Here is a 12,583-nt window from a genome sequence, read left to right on the forward strand (position 1 = left end):
AGGACTTGTGATGCAACCTGGATTTACCATATCTACACCCAGAGCTGGGTGAGACATAAGGCTGGACACTTTGAGCTGATAGCATTGGTGAGGTTCGGTGAGCAAATGCAGACCCTTTGAAGTCATACTGCATAATACCCATTCCATGGGTCCCAACTCTCCAGGTTTAAGGGATTCTTCCTTTAGCTAAAACATGCATGGGAAACCCAGAGTATGGTCCCTGTGACTGCGCAACGTTTTTAAATGCATCTAAGTTTTCGTCCCCTGATACTCGGGTTGACCATTCCGGACGGTATAATAACACTCTCCCCGCTTGGAGAGTCAGTGCCTTTAACCTCCTGTTTGACACAGTGTGCAATTTCTGCGCAAGATGAACAGGAATAGGGAGAAACAATGAGAGACTAGCTGTAGGTGTCTGCACGGGCAAATTTATGCTCATTTCCCTCCAGGAAGTGGAATTAACCAAAGGCTCAGCATGCAGGGCCGGAACCAGATTAGGGCCTGAAGCAATCCTGCGGTTTTGCGGCCAGCTCACAAGGAAACGAGTTGAAGAAAGGAGCTCAGGGGCACTGTCATTCACAAACCTGCAGAGTTATAAATGACAACTATCGTCCAGAAATACATTGAAGAAGGCTGCGAAGAGGACTTGACAGCGGGGCAGAATTGCTGGAAAACGATTTCAGGGGGTAGACTGGAATTGCATTTAAAGCATAGGAAAGAGTCATAACGTCGACAATGATGCACTTGGCCAAAAAGGGCGTATGCGTTTTTACCTGAATATATTCAGGAAATAACGCATACGCACTTTTTGGCCAACCAAGCAAGCGTGTAATGGAAATCTGCACTACAATGAAGTCTCACTGCCCCCCGGTCAAAAGGGCCTTCTGAAAAAAGTGTAAAATCCAGAAAGGCAGGACAGGCCATGGAGAACAGGGAGCCTTGTTATGCTGATGGACGGGATATAAATTGCCAACAGCCACTCTGGAGAAGTGTATGGTGTTTCCTGAAACACCTTAAAAACAAAGCAACGGAGCATACGGCACTTCCACTTAAGCTCCTATAGCTTAGGGAAATTAAAATCCAAAAGACACAGCCACTCTAAAATTTCAGAAGGCTCTGTTTACAAGAACCTCATCTACGGTACAAGTTAAATATCCCAGAAAGCGAAAAATGGATAAAGAAGTTGTGGTACGAACGTACTTTGGAATAACACTCAGCAATGAAATCTAGGTCATCAGGCCCATCGCGGCATAATGAGTGGATTCAGGTACGATGATTCTAAGTGAAATAAGTCACACAAAACAAGAAACATCATAAGATATCACTAATACACGGAATGTAAACTTGGCTACACATGAACTGAATTACAAAACAGAACAGGGACTCAAATTTAGAAAAGCAACCAATGATTGCTTAAGCGCAAAGGTGAGTAGGGGTGCTGCATAAAACCAGAGATTGAAATTAGCACAGATACCGTTCCATAAGCCAAATATGTAATAGTCAAGACCTACTCCTTGCTCAACGACATGGACTCAACACCGCATATTCAACGCCTAGGAATACACCTGACTAGTAAGAATCTTCAAACCCATGGATTTATATGTCTCTGTAAGAGAATCAAGCGTGTGTACAGCGGCATAAAAGCAGCAGTGAAAATCCGATAAATCCCGTTATCAAACTAAATTACAAAAACAAAACACAATGACAGTGAAATAGAGAGCAATTCTTAAATAATTCATTCAGGGCTTGTGATGCAACCTGGATTTACCACATCTACACCCAGAGCTGGGTGAGACATAAGGCTGGACACTTCTGACTGATAGTATTGGTGAGGTTCAGTGAGCAAATGCAGACCGTTTGAAGTCATACTGCATGGTACCCATTCCATGGGTCCCAACTCTCCAGGTTTAAGGAATTCTTCCTTCAGCTTAAACATGCTTGGGAATCCCAGGGTATGGTCCGCCGTGTGACTGGGAAACGATTTTAAATGCTTCTCAGGTTTCGTTCCCTGGTACTTGGGTTCACCATTCCAGACGCTTTACTAACTCTCTACCCACTTGGAGAGTCAGTGCCTTTAACCTTCTGTTTGGCACAGTTTGCAATTTCTGCGCAAGATGAACAGGAATAGGGAGAACCAATGAGAGACTAGCTTTAGGGTCTGCACGGGCAACTTAAATGTTCATTTCCCACCAGAAAGAGGAATTTACCAAAGTCTCAGCGTGCCGTGCCGAAACCATTTTAGGGCCTGAAGCAATCCTGTGGGTTTGCGGCCAGCTCACAAGCAAGCGAGTTGAAGAAAGGAGCTCAGGGACACTGTAATTAACAAACCTGCAGAGTTATAAATGACAGGTATCATACAAAAATATATTGAAGTAAGGCTGCGAAGAGGGCTTGAAACGGGGCAGAATTCCAGGAATATGATTTCAGGAGGTAGACGGGCAGTGCTCTGAAAGCATAGGAGAAGAGGCCGATCCTCGACAATGATGCACTTGGTCAAAAAGTGCATATGCGTTTTTTCAGGGCCCTCATTAAAGAGGGTAGGAGGCTCCCAGCATGCTTTCGTGGCCAACAGTGGGCCCACATCGCCAAGGCGATGTGAGCCAGCCAGGCAGGAGTGACCTCACATCAGAGGGCCCACCTCACAGAAGGGTAAGGAACCCAGCCAGGATCAGACTCTCACCAGAGTGCCCACATCAGCAAGGGGCTGTGAACCACGCAGGAGTATCATCACACCCGTGGGGCCACATCATCAAAAGTTGAGGTACACAAAAAATGTGGCCTCAAACCAGAGGACCCACATCACCATGAGTTTCGGAGCGAGGCAGGCAGGATTAACCTCACAACACATGGCCCATTGTATAAAAAAGGTGAGGAACCCAGCAGTTGGAACATCCCAGCAGGCGGCCCAGAGCACCGAGGCTATGGGATCCAGGCAGTGATGAACTCACAACAGAGGGCCCTCATCATGAAACTGTGAGCAAACCAGCCGTTGTGACCTCAGAGCACAAGGCCCACATCCCCATGGGGAAGGGAACCAAGCAGGAGTGTCATCGCACCAGTGGGCACACATCAGAAAATGTGGGGAGCCCAGCAGTTAGGGCCTGACGCCAGAGGGCTCTCATCACCGAGGAGAGGAGGCTCCCAGCAGGCTCCAACTGCTACCAGAGGGCCGCCATCGCCAATGCGGGATGTGCCAGCCAGGCAGGAGTGACCTCAGAGCAGAGGGCCCACCTCACAAAAGTGTGAGGAACCCAAAGAGGATCAGACTCTCACCACAGGGCCCACATCACCAAGGGAATGGGAACCAGGCTGGAGTGTCCTCACACCAGTGAGGCGTCATCACCGAAATGTGAGTGACCCAGCACACGTGGCCTCAAACCAGAGGACACACATCACCAAGGGGCTGGGAGTGAGGCAGGCAGGAGGAGCCTCAAAACATAGGGCCCATGGAATAAAAATGGTGAGGAATCCAGCAGCTGGAACCTCCCAGCAGGCGGCCAGGAGCAGCGAGGCTATGGGATCCAGACCTGACTGAACTCAAAACAGAGGGCCCTCATCATGAAACTCTGAGCAACCCAGCCGTTGGGACCTCAGAGCAGAAGGCCCACATTCCCATGTGGTTGGGAACATGGCATAAGTGTACTCGCACCACAGGGCACACATCAGAGAATTTTGGGAGCTCAGAAGTTAGGGCCTGATGCCAGAGGGCCCTCATTACCAAGGGGAGGAGACTCCAAGCAGGCACCAACTCCCAACTGAGGGCCCATGTCGCCAAGGGGACGTGTGACAGCCAGGCAGGAGTGACCTCACAGCAGAGGGCCTACCTCACAGAAGGGTGAGGAACCCAGCCAGGATAAGACTCTCACCAGAGGGCCCACATCACCAAGGGGATCAGAAACAGGCAGGACTGTCTTCACACCAGTGTGGCCACATCATAGAAAGGTGAGGAACCCAGCACATGTGGCCTAAACCAGAAGACCCACATCTCCAAGGGGCTCGGAGTGAGGCAGGCAGGAGGAGCCTCAAAACACAGGGCCCATAGAATAAAAAAGCTGAGGAATCCTGCAGTGGGAACCTCCCAGCAGGCGGCCCAGAGCACCGAGTCTATGCGATCCAGGCTGCAGTGAACTCACAGCAGAGGGCCCACATCATGAAACTGTGAGCAACCCATCCATTGGGACCTCAGAGCAGAAGGCCCACATCCCCATGGGGATGGGAACCTCGCAGGAGTGTCCTCACACCACTTAGCACGTATCAGAAAATGTGGGTACCCAGCAGTTAGGGCCTGATGCAAGAGGGCCGTCATCACCGAGGGGAGGAGGCTCCCAGCAGGCTCCAACTGCCACAAGAGGGCCGATGTTGCCCTGGCGGGGTGTGCCAGCCAGGCAGGAGTGACCTCACAGCAGAGGGCCCACCTCACAGAAGGGTGAGGAACCCAGCCAGGATCAGACTCTCACCAGAGGGCCCACATCATCAAAGGGATAGGAACCAGGCAGGAGTGTCCTCACACCAGTGGGGCCACATCATCGAAAGGTGAGGGACCCAGCACACGTGGCCTCAAACAAGAGGACACACATCACCAAGGGGCTGGGAGTGAGGCAGGCAGGAGGAGTCTCAAAACAGAGGGCCCATAGAAGAAAAAAGGTGAGGAATCCCGCAGTTGGAACCTCCCAGCAGGTGGCCAGGAGCAGCGAGGCTATGGGATCCAGGCCGGAGTGAACTCACACCTGAGGGCCCTCATCATGAAACTGAGCAACCCAACGTTGGGACCTCAGAGCAGAAGGCCCACATTCCCATGGGGTTGGGAAACTGGCAGGAGTGTACTCGCGCCACAGGGCGCACATCAGAAAATTTTTGGAGCCCAGGAGTTACGGCCTGACGCCAGAGGGCCCTCATTACCGAGGGGAGGAGACTCCCAGCAGGCACTAACTCCCACCAGAGGGCCGACGTCGCCAAGGCGGGGTGTGCCAGCCAGGCAGGAGTGACCTCAGAGAAGAGGTCCCACCTCACAGAAGTGTGAGTAACCCAACCAGGATCTGACTCTCACCGGAGGGCCCACATCACCAAGAGGATGGGAACCAGGCAGGAGTGTCCTCACACCAGTGGGGCCACATCAGCCAAAGGTGAGGAACCCAGCACATGTGGCCTCAAACCAGAGGACACACATCACCAAGGGGCTGGGAGTGAGGCAGGTGTCTGGAGGGGCACATTTAACTCTAATTTCCCACCAGGAAGAGGAATTAACCAAAGGCTCAGAGTGACGTGCTGGACCCTGATTACGGCCTGAAGCAAACCTGCGGTTCTGTGGCCAGCTTTCAAGGAAACGAGTTTTAAAGGAAATCACGGGCACTGTAATTCACAAACCTGCAGAGTTATAAATGACAGCTATTGGCAAAAATATATTGAAGTAAGTCTGCAAAGAGGACTTGAAAACGAGGCAGAATTGCAGGAATCATATTTCAGGAGGTAGATTGGAATTGCATTTAAAGCATGTGAAAAGCGGCAGATCTTTGACAGTGATGCACTTGGACAAAAGTGCGTATACATTTTTTCCTGAATATATTCAGGAAAAACGCATATGCCCTTTTTGGCCAACCAAGCACTCGAGCAATGGAAATCCGCACTACAATGAAGTCTCATTTCCCATTCGTCAAAAGGGCCATCTGAAAAAAGTGTAAAAACCAGATACACAGGACAGGCCATGGAGAACAGGGAGCCTTGTTATGCTGATGGGCGGGATGTAAGTTGCCAACAGACACTGTGGAGATGTTTATGGTGTATCCTGAAACATCTGAAAAACAAAGCTACAGACCCTAGGGCACTTCCACTTTTGGCCCTATAGCTTAGGAAAATTAAAATCAACAAGACACAGCCAACACAAAATTTAGGGCTGCTGTGTTTACAAGAACCTCGAATCCAGTACAAATTAAATATCCCAGAAAGAAAAAAATGGATAAAGGAGTTGTGCTACTTACGTACAACGGAATATCACTCAGCAATGAAATCAATGTCATCAGGCCTGTAGCAGCAAATTGAGTGGATTTAAGTATGATGATTCTAAGAGAAATAGAGAAATATGTCACAGAGTAAGATAATTATCATAAGATATCACTAATAGAGAGAGTGTAAACTTGGCTACACATAAACTGAATTACAAAACCGAACAGAGTCTCACATTTAGATAAAAACTTATGCTTGCTTAAGGGGAAAGTTGAGTTGGGGTGCTGTATAAAACCAGAGATTGTAATTAGCACACATACCGTTCCATAAGCCAAATATGTAATAGACAAGACCTACTCTTTGCTCAACGAAATAGACTCATCCATGGTGTATCACCTCACACCTGTTAGAATGGGCATCATCAGAAAATCTACAAACAACAGATGCTGGAAAGGGTGTGGAGATAAGGAACCCTCTTCCACTATTGCTGGGAATGTAAATTGATACAGTCACTGTGGAGAACATTATGGAGTTTCTTATAAAACTAAGAATAGAATTACCATATGATACAGCAATGCCACTACTGGGCATATACCCAGACAAAACCATAAATCAAAAAGAGACATTCACCGCAATGTTCATTGCATCACTATTTACAATATCCAGGTAATGGAAGCAACCTAAATGCCCACAGACAGACGAATGCATAAAGATGTGGTACATATATAAAATGGAATATCACTAAGCCATAAAAAGGAATGAAATTGGGTCATTTGTAGAGACGTTGATGGATCTAGAGACTGTCATACAGAGTGAAGTAAGTCAGAAATAGAAAAACAAATCTTGTATATTAATGCATATATGTGGAACCTAGAAAAATTGTACAGATGAACCGTTTTGCAAGGCAGAAATAGAGCAACAGATGTAGACAACAAACGTATGGACACCAAGGGGGGGAAAGCTGTTGGGGGGTGGTGGTGGGAGGAGTTGAGAGATTGGGATTGGCATGTATACATTTATATGTATAAAATCGATAACCAAAAAGAACCTGCTGTATAAAAAAATAAAATAAAATTCCAAATTACAAAAAGTAAAACAGACAAAATATTCTTCCCTTCACATACATGTATTTATATGAATAAATTATTTCCATGCTTATATCTGTAAATACAAAAAAGAGGAATAAAATCTACCTTGAACCAAAAACGAAAGAAAGAAAACAAAAGAGAACCCACCAGTTACACAGAGGAAAACCGTATCAGGGCACTTGCTCCAGTTGTAAACAATTCTGAAGTTGGTCAGTGGTGGGGAATCATCTCCCATTCAGCCAGCAGGCCCCACACAACAAGCGTCCTCATTGCAAAGCTGGGGGACCGTGCCGAGGCATCTGTGAGTAAACGTGGGCTGAGCCCCAGGCCAGCTGCTGCTGAAATGTTCCCACCCTTCCCAGGTAAAACACCTGAATATGTACAAGGACTTGAAAGCCTAGAGGAAGGGCCATGGAGCCACATGAGCACCAGCATGCCAGCCGACTTGGTGCCTGCAGGCCAGCCAGGATGGTCCTGGCCCTGGGTGCTCTTCTGGAAGCTTTCCATTTCCCTGCCTGAGATACCCCTGCTGTCCCGGCCCCCACTGCTTTCTTCCTCACTCACCTCTGCCCAGGGAGAAATTCCAGCGGCAGGTATGGGTGACACATCCTCTTCTTTAGCAGGTGGCATCTTGGCAACTGCTGCAGAAAGTCCAGCAGAGCCCCACTCACACTGGGCCACCAACAAAGCCATGGCCTCTCACTCCCTCCCACCAGTCCAGCCCCGAGACTGCTGACAGGGCAGAGAAAATGGCGTCAGGCACAGCTGCAGGGGCTCTTGCTGCCTGGAGCGGTGTTTATATTGATCTCAACCCAGGCACACCTGGGGAGGGCTGGCCGGCACGGTCAGGCTTCCCAGGCCAGCCAATAATCACCCCTCAGGGGCTCACAGTTGCAGAAACTGGAACTTGCTGAATCGGCCAGGTCCGAGGAACAGTTGTGGGCTCCTGAGAGTCAGGATAGACAAGGGGCTGCAGCTCTGGCTTGTTTTCTAATTATATTATCTGGCCCATGAGTGGGAGACAACTTCAAGAAAACCCTCTCCTAATGAGAGGAACCCAGGAGTCAGGGAGAGGAGGGGTGGGTGGTGGGTGGAGACAGAGGCCTGGTGCCCCGGGTGCAGTGGAAGTCTCTGGAAGACCAGGTGGAGGGAGGCCACACAGAGTGATGCCCAGGGTCACAGACCTGTCGGAGCTGCCGTTTCTTAGTTCAAGTCCTGCTCTGAGGTGCTCTGTGTCAGATCTGAGTGACAGGTGAGCTGGGAGTGCTCTGCAATGAGGGCGATGTGCATGGTTCCTGGGTGCCCAGCCCTGCCACAGTACCTGCAAGGGTAGCTCTGTATCCGGGGAGGGGTCTGACCACGAGAGCCCCATGGGCTGCAGGGGAACCTGCCCAGGGAACCCCATATCCTGGGAGGGGCCTGAACACGAGAGCCCCATGGGCTGGGGTGGGGGTGAGGTACCTGCCCAGGTGAGCTCCATATCCTGGGATTGGCCTGGCCTCAAGAGCCCCATGGGCTGCTGGAGTCCTGGTAAAGGATGTCAGGACAGTCAGTGAAGCCACCGAGGATAGACCTCCAGTAGTTCCTAAATCCTACATCCTGCTGGTCATTCTACCAACCACCAGGACATGGTATTCTGTATTAGTCTTCAATGATGCCTTCTTTTGTATTCTAGTAGTCCCAGAGTCACAAGAAATTTTGGCTTGTGAGTGGCAGGACTCAACATACAACTAAAACAATACTTCCGGGCCGTGTTGCCCCAAGGGTTCAAGAATTCCCACACCATCTTTGGGGAAAGCTCAGCTAAAGACCTAAAAGTTCTACCTCTGGAAAAGGAAACACTCCTTCAATATGCAGACGACATTCTGATCGCCAGCCCTACTAAGGAGACCTCTGAACTACCAAGCCAAGAAAGGATACAAGTTGTCCAAGAAAAAGCTCAAATATCACAGACTACGGTGACCTGCCTGGGCTTCATTCTCACAGAAGGTCGGAGAAGCCCATCCCAGGAAAGGGAAGAAACAATTTACAGCCTTACCCATTTCTAAAACTAGAAGACAGCTTAGGGGTTCCTGGGGAGGCCAGGGTTTGCTGCTTCTGGATCCCTAACTACAGTCTACTAGCTGGGCCTCTATATGAAACACTGAAAGGAAAAGATGATGATCCTTTTGAATAGAATCCAGAAGTGGCCTTTCAAGAATGGAAAGAGCAGTCAATTCAGACCCTTGCCCTGGAACTCCCTAATTTAGCTAAACCCTTTGACCTTTACATTCCTGGTGAACGGTGAATCGCCATTGGAGTATTAGTGCAAAACCTGGGACCACTTGAAATGGAACAATGCAAGAATGCCATCCAGGTAGGATAAACTACGGTCACCAAGGGGCTTGGCCCACCGCCACATCTGGCCAAGATACTGGCAGTATCTGAAAACCTGGAAATCAGCAGCCCAAAAGGCCACCTCCCTCCTAAGGGAAAAGGACCCCACGTGGTGATCCTAACCCCCAACCATGCCCTGAAGTTGCAGGGTTTGCTCCGTGGGCACACTGACCTTGAGTGAGGAGGCCCTCCAACTCCAACCTCCAGAGAGATAACCGGGGCAAAGGGGCACCATGACGACTCGTGTGACCATCACTTGACCTGGAGTTTCTCTCATAAAACAACAAGAGTGTGTCCCAAAAGAGTAGACTACTGCTTGCAGGACTTACTGCACCCAGAGGGGAGGTAATAATCTTGGCGGGGGAACCGTATATCACGCTGTCACCATAGAAGAGCCTACAGACACTGTGATGATGGTGGCCAATAAGACCGGCTGGACTCCTCTTTACTTCAAAAGGCTGTTGACTCAGTGGCCATCATGGTCCTTCATCACCACTGACCCTGGACTGTCTGGGAGTTGAGCAGGCAGGGTCCTGACACATGGTGCTGTTTTTACGTTAATTCAGGGGCCTAATTGAAGAAAGCGCAGACTACTGGTCAGAGCATCTAGGCTGGCAGAAACGGTCAGCCTAAGGTGGCCGAACAAATGTGGGGCGGGGTGAAACTGGACCTCACAGCGTCACTGCACATCTCCTTCCTGGACCCTTAAAGGTCATTAGAATCTATAACACTACCAATACTTGTGCTCAGGCGGACGAGCAGGGAGGCAGGAGGCCTGGGGACAATCAACGTCACCTGGAGGCTGCTGGGGAGAAGTTCTGACCCTCGCCCACGGGTATGAGGGCTCCTAACTCAGCACTCAGCAGTTACAGATGAAGGGTCTGCACCCTCAGCACTCTAAGAATGAGGAAGGGGACAAAATGCAGAAGAGGGGTTTGTCCCAGGCAAAGCCCCTTAAAAATCCCTGGGAGATAAAAATAGAATCTGGGCAATAAAATAAAGTCTAACCTTTTTTATCCTTTGTGCTTTGTCTAATTTCACGTGCTCCTAGGGTCCCACATGCAGAGGTTCAACAGCCGGCACTTCAGACCAGATTTCCTAGTGCAGAATGGCTGGGTCGACACCTCAGCTCCTGGGGCACGGTGCAGACTCCGCGATATAGAGCCTGAGCTGCAGCCAACTGGGCCCTCGAGAGCTCCGCCCCCTCCCTCCCACTGACTCTGACAGGATCTCTACACAGCAGCCCAGCCCACAGCCCACGGGGTAGCACATGCTCTCACCTCTCCATTCTCTGATCAAAATATAAAGTTTCCTTTGCTTCTGAACCAAACTCAGTCTCAATCTGTTGGCTCCAATGACACTGGGCAGGGGGACACTTGTTGGGGTCCACTCTGGAGGATCAGTAACAGAAATTGAGAACATTGTAACTTCAATGAACAGATGTGTGAGCCAAACTGTAATTAACATAGAACAGTGTATAAGGCTCGGGTAAAATAAGATGTTTCTAACACTTCCATTTGATATTTCCATCACTTTATTATAAGCAAGTTCAGTGAAAAGGTCTTATTTGTCAGGTCAATACTAGAGAAACGAAGTGATTTCTTTCCAAGGATGTACATCTAATAATCTTGGTTAAAGCTTCAATCTTGTTTTAAATGCTTTTCCATTGAAAATGATACCTCTCTTTCAGCTCCCCCATTTCTGAGAAGTATAAAATCTTATAATTTATTAAGACCAAATGGGAAAGGTGGGAGGAGGGATAAATTAACAGTTTGGGATTAACACATACACACTGCTATGTATAAAATCGATCATCAACAAGGAACTACTGTATAGCACAGGGAACTACACTCAATATTTTGCAATAACCTATAAGGGGAAATAATCTGAAAAAGAATAGATGTTTTTATTGACATCATCTATTAATGACAGTTAAAATGGAACCTAAGGGAAGCCAGTGGTGAGTGCTTCTGACCCTGAAGACTTCAATCATCTAAAGTTTGGACTCTGCCTACTTCCCAAGGCCCTTAATGAACCTATGTGTAGCCGTAGCTTAAAAAATTCCCCAGTTTGGGTTGTGGAGAGACACTGATTTTGAAAAAGCCCTGGTGTTCTCCTCACATGAATGGGACACTTCCTACACCTAAAACATGCCTGTCACACCCAGAGGATGGTATACCGTCTGATCGGGAAGAGTTTGGAAAAGGCATCTCATCTCCTCATCTCCTGGTGCTCGGGTTCACCCCTCCAGCGTCTTTACGAACAGTCTCCCCACTTGGAGATGTCAGCACTGTCAACATCCTGTTTGGAATTTGTCCAGAGGATGAAGCAGAAGGAGGAGGAACAATGAGTGACAAGTCCTAGGTGTTCGGACAGGCACATGTCACTCTAATTTCCAATCAGGAAGACGAATTGACCAAAGGCTAGGGTTGCCCATGGAAACAGAATAGGGCTTGAGGAAATCCCGCTGCTTTGTGGCCAGTTCCCATAAACAGAAGTTGAAAAATGGAACTCAGGGACACTAAAATTCACGAAACTGCAGAGTTGAAAATATCTCTCACTGAAAAATGTCTTGAGGAAAGTCAGAGAAAAGGACTTGTAAGCAACGGAGAATGGCAGGAAAGGGATTGGAAGAGGTAGAAAGGACTCGCCATTAAGCACAAGAAAAGGGGCTGAACATTGCCAACATTGCAGTTGGCCAAAAAGGGTGTATGCGTCTTTTTCTGTATATATTCAAGAAAAGGGCATACACTTTTTTAGCCAACCAAACAGGTGGGCACTGGAAATCAATACTACAAAACATATCACTTCGCATCAGTCAGAAGAGCCTTCCTCGTAAAGTGTAAACACCAGAAATGCAGGACAGGGCAAGGAGAAAAGGGAGCCCTGTGAGGCTTATAGTGGAAATGTATATTGCCAACGGTCACTCTGGATAAGTGTATTGTGTTTACTAAAGCATCTAAAAAATGAGCTACAGAGCACAGGGCACTTGCACTCATGGACGTATATCTTGGGAAAAACAAAAATGGAGAGGACACAGGCACCCCAATGTTTACCGCCTCTCTGTTTAAAAGATCCTCGACTAGGATATAATTTATATGTCTGTGGAGGGAAAAAATGGATAGAGATGTGGCACTTATGTAGAGTGGAATATTACTCAGCCTGAAAATCAATGAAAT

This window comes from Delphinapterus leucas, chromosome 1, assembly GCF_059928025.1.
Source record: "Delphinapterus leucas isolate spDelLeu-1000000601 "Yukka" chromosome 1, BTC_Dleu_Yukka2, whole genome shotgun sequence".
NCBI classification, from domain to species: Eukaryota; Metazoa; Chordata; class Mammalia; order Artiodactyla; family Monodontidae; genus Delphinapterus; species Delphinapterus leucas.